Raw genomic sequence first — 10,829 nt, 5'->3', positions numbered from 1 at the left:
GTTCATTTCAATCCGACATTCAAATTAAAATATTGAATAATATTCATAACAGAAGCGGTGTTTCCCACAGACTTGCACTCTATTTGTGGCAGCATATATATGCAAATTCACTCTCTGCCAGCAGGAGGCGCTTGTGGAGCGGGAGATATTTCCCCCGTAATGGCTGTACACAAAGCAGCGCTCCGCTTACAAACACTGCTCAGGCATTACAGGCAAGATGAAATGAAAATGACATCCATAATTTTCTGAAGACAGTCGGTTTCCTTCAGAAATACAGTGATATAAAAACACCCGCACCGGGTTTCGACTTTGACACGTGCAGTGCTCATGTTTATTCAACGAAGTCAAAGCCTTTTGGCAAATCTATTTGTGGTGGTCAGTTTTGATATTGTGGTAAATTTTGATCTGTCTTTAAAGTATTTTGTTAGTTTGGTGTGTTTCCTCCTTTTGAGGTCGCCACGTCTCAGTGCTTTTATGAAGAGAGCACATCTGCGCACCTTTCGGATAGCGCATCAAGAACCGGGTTGACCGGGTACTCGGTACCACTGGTACTTAAACAAATCTGGTACCGTAACGTTTTCATTTTTTTAGTACCGATTTGGTACCGAAGTACCGGGTCTTTTGACAACACTAACCCAAAGCTAATATATATTTTTAATTTCTTACTATTAATATATATATATTTTTTTTTAATACTGGTGAGAATAATAATCTGGATTTAATGATCTGATGAGATTTATTTATTTATTTTATTCTGTTAACACACAAGTCATCTAATAACTATTACTATGTCCAAGAAAAAAAAAATCAATGCAATAAATAAATGTAATAAAATAAATTAAGACACAAAATGAAAGATTAAGTTCACAGTAATATGCATTTGACTAAACAAATGAGCACCACTCCAGACATGCCACAATGAGGGTTTGAAGCCAGAGGAGAAGTGATTTTTCGTGCCACACTGAATTGCTCTGTGTAGATGTGCTGAGTGCTGTTGTTCTGTTTGTTTTGGGCTGTATTTTGCCATGGTCAGTACCTGGAAACAGAGCCAGCACTTTGGCATTCATCACAATTGTTTGGGCCTGTGGATAATTGGTAGCTAATTAATTCATGATTGCTAATTTAAGAACTTCCAAAAAACACAAACATGTCCTTGACCACCTGCCAACATGTTTCTCACCAGCGCTCACCACAATCTGCTCTTCCTCAGAGCACAGCGAGAGTGAGAGAGAGGGGAAGGAAAATGTGGTTATTGGGGCTGGAAGGATGTGGAAACACTCTTTAGAGAACAGATTTAATGAGCTGATCGCTGTGACAAAGAAGAAAAGTCATAACATAACAATAAATGACAATGAAGGACAATGAGAGGCATGAAGGATTTATTTGGCATTGTCTGACTGTACTTCAGTGTTCTTTTCAATAATCCCTCCTGGCCGCAGGGTGTTTTATTGTTCATCCTACAGAAATACCTCTCTTCCTGAAATAACTCCCAAACTGTACTTTTTTAAGGCAACGTGTTCTCACTCCCAAGTTTTCACATATGGACTCACTGGGTACTAGGGGTGACCAATTTCCTTAAAGGTACAATAGGAGATCTTGGAAAATGCTAACTTTAGACCGAACGTTTTGATTAGACGAACATTTCTTGATCCTACACCTTCCACAGAATATATAAATACAGACAAATACATTTAGACCACTTAACTTAATGATTGCTATCGGGATGTGAAGAGACTTTCAACCAGCATAACAAAAAATGTTTCTGAAGACAATCACCTATTGCTCCTTTAAGTTATAACTATTCTGTAAATATACATAGGGTTAGGTATCGATTGGGTTTTTTACGATACCGGTGCCAAATCGATACTTTTAAAACGGTACCGGTGCCTAAACGGTGCCTGAACCGATACTTTAAAAAAAAGAGCCACAAAAAACAAAAAAAACAAAACAATGGATAACATTAAAGAACATTAAAGGGGTCATATGATGCGCCGTGTGTGACGCTATTTCGTTGTGAAAGCGAAACTACTTTGTTTGGTCTTCCAAAAGAGGACACGACTACAAATCAGTGGTTAAGTTGTATTTACAACACTGTTCCAGAACACTTCAACCCAAATATTCAGATGTGTGCAGTGCATTTTATGGAGGACTGTTTACTGATCCTGGTAGAGTAGACTACACAGAAAGGCGGGGCATAGAGGAGAAACAATAATGTACAGTATGTGGAAAATAATGTGTTTTTTGAACCTTAAACCGTATAAACACATTTCATTACACCAAATACACAAAATAATGTTCTTTTTAGCAACATCATATGACCCCTTTAAAAATGTTTAAAATAAATATACATAGGATTCACATGCTCTTCGGATGGTCTAATTTCCCGAGTTGTGCTTCCCTTACTCTAAGATCTGGATCATTATTTAATACAAAACAATATTCAATACAAAACCACACATAATATTTCTACTGTACCTCTGTCAATCACTCTGATATTTAGTTAAAATTAGTGAATTGACTGAGTGCTGTCTGTCACTGTCTTTACTCAGTTCTGTGAATGACTGTATGGTATGACACATGCACTGTAATATGTTTTATATTAAATATTAAATTTTCAAATGAAAATAGCAACATGATCGTTTTATAAAGTATGCGTTCATATGTGTTAAGGGCTAGATTTTCGCTGGAGGAAACAGCTGTGGTGTGATGAGGGGTGAACGCAGTGAAAAATTTACAGTAGATGGGAAACTGATTGCTCCCTCGTGACATTTTGTAAACTGTATTTATGACAAAGAACTGCACAGATATAGATATTATAACAATCTATCGATAAACACACACCTTGTGTCCTCTGTTTCTGTTTGAGTCCGCTCGCGCTGCGTCGCCGGGGTCTGCGGATTGAAGAGCGCGTTGAAAGACGGGGAGGAGACGAAGTCTGCCGCCGTTTTCATATGAAATTTAAAGGGGACTGACTCTGAGGCGATCACAAATTTCTGTACAGTTTATGGAGCTAATCGCTATAGCCCCGCTAAAAATGGTCTAGTGACGCCCATGTTTCTTACATCCATTTTGGAGAACCAGGACAAATATTTCAATCGGTCGCTCAGGCATTCAAGTGGCACTGAAATGAGGCACCGAATCTGCGTTCTGATTCGGTTCTAGTACATACCGGTTACATAGGTACCGGTGCCATACCCAACCCCAAATATACATTGTATATATATATATATATATATATATACACACACACAAAACAGTTATTTGTGGTCCTCGAATCTGATTGGCTGAGAGTCTTTTCCGGACATGTGATATTCTGGTGATAACAGAACTCCAACCGTTTCACAGTTTGTATCACTCCGCTTGCAGTATTTCTCACAGCGAGTGTCATGGCAGACGCCCAAATCAACTATAATTGTATTAATAATACTGTTTTTGTGTCACAGAAAGTAGTTTTAAGAGTTTTTTAGACAAAAATTTACTTGTTTAGACTTTAAAAATGTGGTTTGTTAATATAGTAACGTCTATTTGAAAATTAGCTTTGACGTTTTTGGAGATGTGAGCTCCAGGACATCAGCGGTCGTTCAGTGGTCATAAACCCGCTGAGAGCAGCCTCGCCTCGGCCAGATCTTCTGGAATCTGCCGCTGGCTCTGATGTCTCTATAGTGGTTAAACATGATATATCATTTGTTTTGGGTAAATCTAACGGGCAGTCTTTGGTCTCATTAATCTATTATTTGTTCCAGAGCAAATAGTTTTGGCTGAGGTCAAAATTTCATAACGTTATCTTTTATGTAACTTTAATGCTGTATATCAGAGCGCTATCTTTGTAATTTTGACTGAATTGCCTAGCAACCTTTATGATGGCTGCTGTTGTTTATTAAATATCATTATTCAATAAATACTATTTTATATAAATATTAGTAGTATTTAATTATAATATTTAGTATTGGGAAATGGTGTGTTGTCGTGATGATGGTTAGTTACATTGCTCAAGAGACTGTCTTTATGACTGAGTCAGCAGTAAAGACTTTTAAACTGAGATTTAAATCCATGGTGGAAGGAAGTAGTTCTGCACAAAAGAGGGGTTTTAAAGACACTCCTTTGTTGTCTCTTTTTTATTTACACACTCGTGCCATCAAACTGTTGTATAAATGCAATATCACATTCGTAGCTGAGCAATATGGCAATATGACTTTGATACCTTAGCTCGGTCCAATTGTCATCAGCAGAAACATCCCTCCCTACAAATGCTTTAATTGGTTATTATCCCAGACAGACAAACAAGCTGTGTCTCATTTAGAAGGCTGCGCCCTCCGGAGGTCGCATTCGAAGGCTGCATACGTCATCGAGGCTGTCTCATTTCAGAAAAGCAAGTAGGACACTCCGAATGCGACCTTCGAATGCGACCTTCTTTCATTGAACAAAATAAAACAAGTAAAAGCATTTTTTTTTTTCAAATTACTTTCCAAATTTAGAAATCATTTTCCTTCATTTAAGTAGTGTGAGAGCGCAACGATGCTCTAAATGTGTTGGCATAGCAACGTGATACTTCCTGTTTCCTTTTCCGCCTGTCCTATGAAGGCCGTCTCGTTTAATTCTAGGTTGAGGACACTTCGTATATGCATCCTACAGAGGATGCGACCTCCAGAGGATTCGACCTCCGGAGGGCGCAGCCTTCTAAATGAGACACAGCTACAGATAGATACAACTGTTTACTACAGCAAATCTCACTGAATGTGTGTCCAGAGAGTCTGATCACATTACAATCTAAGTTTAAATGCACTCAAGACACACTGTGACTGGTTTGAAATAAGATCACTGAAACATCATTTGGAAGTGGTCTGGTATGTTTTTGACCACATTTAATAAAAGTGTGAATGTAAATACATTTGCGGTTCCCACATTCAGCTGATAGTTGATTTGAACACTGCAGATGGCATTTACATGACAAAGTCCACAACTTGAGTTAATGAATGCACCAACACACTAAAAAAAAAAACATTAGATGGAGCAACATATTATCATGTCTGGCGTTAAGAGCTTTGGTTATCACCATCCTTCTGCTAATGATGTAACAAAACAACTCTGTGTTGGACACACAACAGATTTACAAGAAACAATATTAATATAAAGGGCAGACAGAACACAAAAACATATAGAGCTCCTAAAGGAATATGGTGATGGGAAAAACTGAATTTGCACATACAGATACAATCACTCAAACTATTCATCTTGTCAACGTATGCATGGAGATTGAATTCCATCTCTCTCCGGCATTCCTTTATATTCAGACTCTCTCAGACGGCGCAGACTCCTACTGAGATCCATAGAGACCTCTTCAGCAAATATTATTTATTAGACTTTTTTCATCATTGCAAAGCTGTGAGAAAGCACAGTCTACAGTAACTGCTGCCTCCGTAAGCGTATTAAAGTACCATCTGCCTCGTGTCTGCCAACCACTGGTCCGACAGGGGGGCTAAGGGGGCATTTCATAAAGAAAATTCAATCCATCATGCTCCCACATGAAATTAATATATGTCATAGCCACTTCTGACAATTTAATATCAAGCTGAGAGAGACGCTCCCCACTGTACACTGCTCTGGTGCTGCGCCGGAAAGAGAAAGCCTGCCATCTCTTCAGCTCACTTCCAGTTTCAACTCACCAAATCTCATCCCATTTCACTTATAAATGATTCAGCATTTAGTTTGAAATTCAATTTAATGGTTGGAGCACATTAAATCATGGCTCTTTCCAAAGAACTGATTTTTTCCCAAATCGTAAGGGGTGGGAACATTAACCCAGTTAGTTCCATCTCTGAAATTTGACTGAATGAGACATTTTAGAAGCTGTTGAAATACAGTTGTATATACACCAACCTGTGACCAGTTATAAACTGAATTCTTATTAATGTGGCAAGCTGCTACACAATGATTCTTCTTTTTTTATTTTATTAAATTAAATTAATAATAATTATATGGAGCTTGTACAATGTCTTGAATAAACCTCTAAAATTAATTATTTTTAAAATTAAATGAAAAAAGTAATATACTAAATATATTACTACATTAAATATATTTTGGGGGAGCATTTTGTCATTGTTATATCTATCTATTATGTACAGTATATAGTACTTAAAATCTATGAATTAATAATTTCTGATTTTTACCTTTTCTTTTTACCTTGAAAAATATATTTTTCTTTTTGGAAAATAATTGTCACTAGGTGGATTACTTGATGTTTAAACCATATGACAGTATATTGTTTTCTCACTTAAAAACGTACCATTATGTATGTATGTATGTATGTATTTATTTATTCATTAATTTTTTGTTTGTTTATAAAGTGCTATCTTAAATAAAATATCACATTATATGACATGATGTTATCTAATGCAATGGCATTCAGAAATTTTAAGCGTTGTTTTCGTGATTGTAAGTGAAATTTTAAGTGTTGCTTTTTTGGGCTGCTGTATGCGGCATGTCCTTTAACTAAAATCTAAAGGTCCTCTAAACCGGTGGACAGTGTGAGATTAGATTAGACCATATATACTGCACGACCAGGACATGCAGTTAAATGTATAACTCATGTAGCTTTTAGAGCAAGAAAGAATATGGACAGAATCTAAAAACCACACCAAAAAACGCAAATAAATCAAACAGAAGACACACAGAGCATTTGCAAGGTGGGAGGTTACGTGGTGGTAAGAGTGGGGTTGTTTGGAGATTTATGAGATTTAGAGATTGAGTTCAGGACGAGGCACAGGGCACAATATACCACAGCTACCGCAGAGCCTGTGACCTTCAGCGCTGGAATACAGAAATGATGATTTTCAATTAAACAGCTACACCTTCCCGAGAAGGCCTTACTCACGGCCTTTCATTGTGTTTCTCCTTGAGAAGACACTTCCTGAACATACTCAAAAAGACAAATGACGATCAGGTGCACAGATCAAAGACAGCGATACATACAGCACGTGGACATGTGAAAATGAGCAACACGCAGTGCAGCTCCACAATGAGGTCACCAAGTCCTGTAACGCTGACACTCTGTCCTCTGGACATAACAACCCCAACTTGGACACATTTCTCACATTGTTGTTATTTTTAGTTACTGAACCAATCAACAGATTAGTACCAACACTGCCAACATGTGTTGATAAGGTGAGGTCTGAGGTGTCGATTAGGAAGAGGGGTGGGAGTGTTAGGATTTGCGGGTAGAGGCTGGGGGTTTCAGGTAGGGGGAAACAAATTATATGGACTATTATATTGCATTATTTTTATGTGCTTTTTGGAGCTTAACAGTTACAATTACCATCCTCTCATCCCTCATCCTGGTGTTTCATGGATGAAAACATGCTCTGTGTTTCGAGTGGGTGAACTGTTGCATTCATATTACTCCAGCAAAGAACAAGTATTTTACATCCTGGGACACTGTAAAAGCCATTTTTATAAAGAAATTTGAGATTATAAATAAAAATGGTTTTCAAATTTCATTTAAGAACAGTCAACTTGGTTGAACAAGTCATTTCAACATAAATTACATTAAACCAACTTTAATAAAAAATCAAGTTGAATTTATATATTTATTGAAATTGCTCAACTTATTTTGATGATATTTATTTATATATAGCACATCAATTTTGGCCGAGAAATTACCTCCAAAAATATTTGTCAATAAAGTAATTATTGTGTTAAATGAGGAAAGCATTGAACAGACATTATATATAACACTATATATTAAAAAAGGTAGTTTTAGAAATAAATATTTATATTCATCATATAATTTAATACTCATAATTTTTTGAGGCTACAAACTGCCAGTAGGTGGCGACAAGTCACCGTCATAGTGAGTGATTCATTTAGTCATTCATTCAACTGATTCGTTCATAATGGCTGATTCATTCAGAAACGAAGTGACTATCTTTATGAATGAGTCACTGAATCATTGTCTCACTCGATTCGTTAAAAAAACTTAGATTCATTCAGAGTGCGTGCTGCTCGGAAAGGCACAGCAAGTTCTGATGTGGCTTTTTTGGAATTACTGTCATTAGTGAAATTGAGCCAAAACAGCATCTATTTTCTTAATGCATGTTACTGATCTTATTGGGAATGTTTTATGCATGCATATGCTGCTTGTTTTTTGACCTTGTAATTTTTCATCAAAATATAATTTCTTTATCTTCCAGACCTCTCTCAAGTGATGTATACAGAACTTCCCTGCAAACTCATGTTTATCTGCCTCCGATTTTAAATGCAAAACCTACATCTCAAAATCCAATTATAAAACGGATAGTTCCTGTCCTTGATTCTGATTGGTTGAGCCACATTCAAAGCTGTTGTAAATTACACTACAAACATACACCTTTGTTTACTTCTGTGTGTTGCTCAGCAACCACTTTGTTGGAACCACAACTGTTTCTGAAGAAGTACATTAGGGCCTTTCGCACCACGGGAACCTTTTCATAGTACCAGAACTAATTGTGGAACTACCCACTTTTTGGCGTTTTCGCACCGCCGGAACTGGGTGCGATTTTAGTACCGGACTGCCTTTTTCGAGAACCAAATTAGCTCCTACTCCGGAGCAGGGTCTAACCAGCACAACTGGTACTAATCGTGACGTAAGTAGACATTGATTGGCCAAACGCGTATGAAAACGCCCTCACCCGCCATTATTTAAAGCTGTGTAAACATACTGTAAACATTGTGTCAACTTATTTCGCAAGTATGGAGAACAGCGATAGATGGACGGACGCTGAAGTGCAGGCACTTGTAGCAAATGTAGCACTGCCAGTTGTCGTTGGAGATTCTTAGTCCTCCTTTCCGTTCTTTCAATCGCTTTACGTATACGTCGACTTTCCATGTCCATTATTGTGAAACCCGCGAGACACAACAAAAACACAGCTCCGATCACAGCGTCCTCCATCCTCCTGTTGTTAACGTTGTTCTTCTTTGTTTCCGTTGTTGAACGCCGCGCACAAATGACGTCGCTGTCGAATGGCTTACGTCATTTCCTAGTACACACTGTCGGTGCAAATGCAACCCTTTAAATGGTACTGGGAAATAGTTCGCGCAAAATCGTCCCAGTACTTTAGTATTGTACATTTAGTTCTGGAACTATAGCGGTGCGAAAGGCCCTATTGTTTGGTGGAGAATACTGTTTTTATTTATATCATTACACTTTATTTGCTCTGTTTAATTCTGTGAAACCTTACTACGTATATGGAATAACCGTTTTATAAAAGCAATAAGCCCCGTGAAGCTGTGGTTTACAGTGAATTTATAATAGCTAAGGGGGTTTTCGTGCCTAACAAAGCCCCTTAGCTGTTATAAATTCACTGCAAACCACGGCTTCTTGGGGCTTATTGCTTTATTAACAACTGCTAGATAAAACCCCACCCTACATTTTTGAAACTGATTGAAATTAAATAAATAAACAAATAAATAATAAACAACAACAACAACAACTGTAAATTTAACAGTATTTTACACTGAAATTACAATAAATTTAATGTTAGCTTCCATTTCATCACATCTCTAAAAAAAAAAAAAACATCACCACTGGGTGAAGGATTGCATTGGACTTGCTCACTCTTAGTGCACAGGATCTTTTGTTGGGAGGCAGACAAGTTTAGATCTAATTCAGGGTGACACAGGAACTGGACAGAGTGAGATCACAATCCAAGCTCCTTTGTGTCCTTGACACCTCACACAACCCCACACTCCAGTCAAAATTTATATAAACAGTCTGCTAGATGACAAAAAGATCTAAAGCACACACTGACATTACCTGGTGACCCGTTCTGATCTGCTTCAGGACTTTCTCATAACAAACCTCCTCCATGTCATGTAGCTGCTGGACCTGTGACGAGAACATAACAATTACAAAGACATTTCATATTTCTGACTAAAACATGATTGAAAAATTCATTGTACTTGGCATAGCTCGAGATTTCTTGGCTGCTGGGTACCTTATTTGTAGTCTTGATGCCAACAAAGCTCTGGCCAAGTGGAACAGGACGAAAACGACTGTCAAGTAGAACAATCCAATGAAAGGGTTCACATGCAAGAAAGACGCCACATCCAAGTAATTCGGCAGGGTTGCTGAGAGACCAAGTATGCAAATCATGCTCTGGGTCGACTCCACCTAGATAAAGATGGATACACGGTTTTGAGTGTATCAAGAATTATCAGGAATTTCGCATTGTGTTTTTCACGCAGATTTGCCACGTTGACCAACAAAAAGCTGCTCGTTTGAAAGTGATTTCTGTGTGAGCTGTGATTTATACATTGCTCCACTACTGACAATAGACAATGAGCCTGCAAAATTTCCCAAAATTTTCGTTAATGTGACCTCACATTAAAGGTGGGGTAAGTGATTTTTCAAAAACACTTTAGAAAACTGATTCGGGCCGACTAGCAAAACAAACTTGTAGCCAATCAGCAGTAAGGGGCGTGTCTACTCATGATGTGGAGGAGAGAGCATTCAGTGCACATGACGGACATTAGCCGAGCTGAGCGACAGAAAGATAGAGATGGCGGATAAAAAACAAAAGAGGAAAACGTCTGCAGAACAAAAGAAGGCTTAAGGCAATAAAGCAAGAAGTAGGACTCGTGTAAATATCGGATCAGCTTTCCAGTGCTGGAGAGAAGTCAAGGAGCGGAAGGCCTGCGATCGGACGCCGAGGTTGCTTTGTTTCTTCTCGATAGGTGAGTAACACCGTGTCTGCACCGCAACAGCTAAAGTCTGTCTAGTACACTGGATGCGACAAAGCGACCGTTGAAAAGCATTTGAAATTTGTGTCAATACGTCATAAATAGAAAGCAGCAGC

The 10,829-nt window shown here is 38.0% G+C and overlaps 1 pseudogene; it reads right to left on the bottom strand.

Moving 5' to 3' along the window:
• The window catches only part of LOC107714405 (activating signal cointegrator 1 complex subunit 3-like), a 226,910-nt pseudogene that overhangs the window by 75,711 nt on the left and 140,370 nt on the right, over positions 1–10,829 (bottom strand).

This window comes from Sinocyclocheilus rhinocerous, unplaced genomic scaffold (assembly GCF_001515625.1).
Source record: "Sinocyclocheilus rhinocerous isolate Xijiao unplaced genomic scaffold, SAMN03320098_v1.1 scaffold839, whole genome shotgun sequence".
NCBI lineage: Eukaryota > Metazoa > Chordata > Actinopteri > Cypriniformes > Cyprinidae > Sinocyclocheilus > Sinocyclocheilus rhinocerous.
This window is presented reverse-complemented; position numbering and strand designations above follow the sequence as displayed.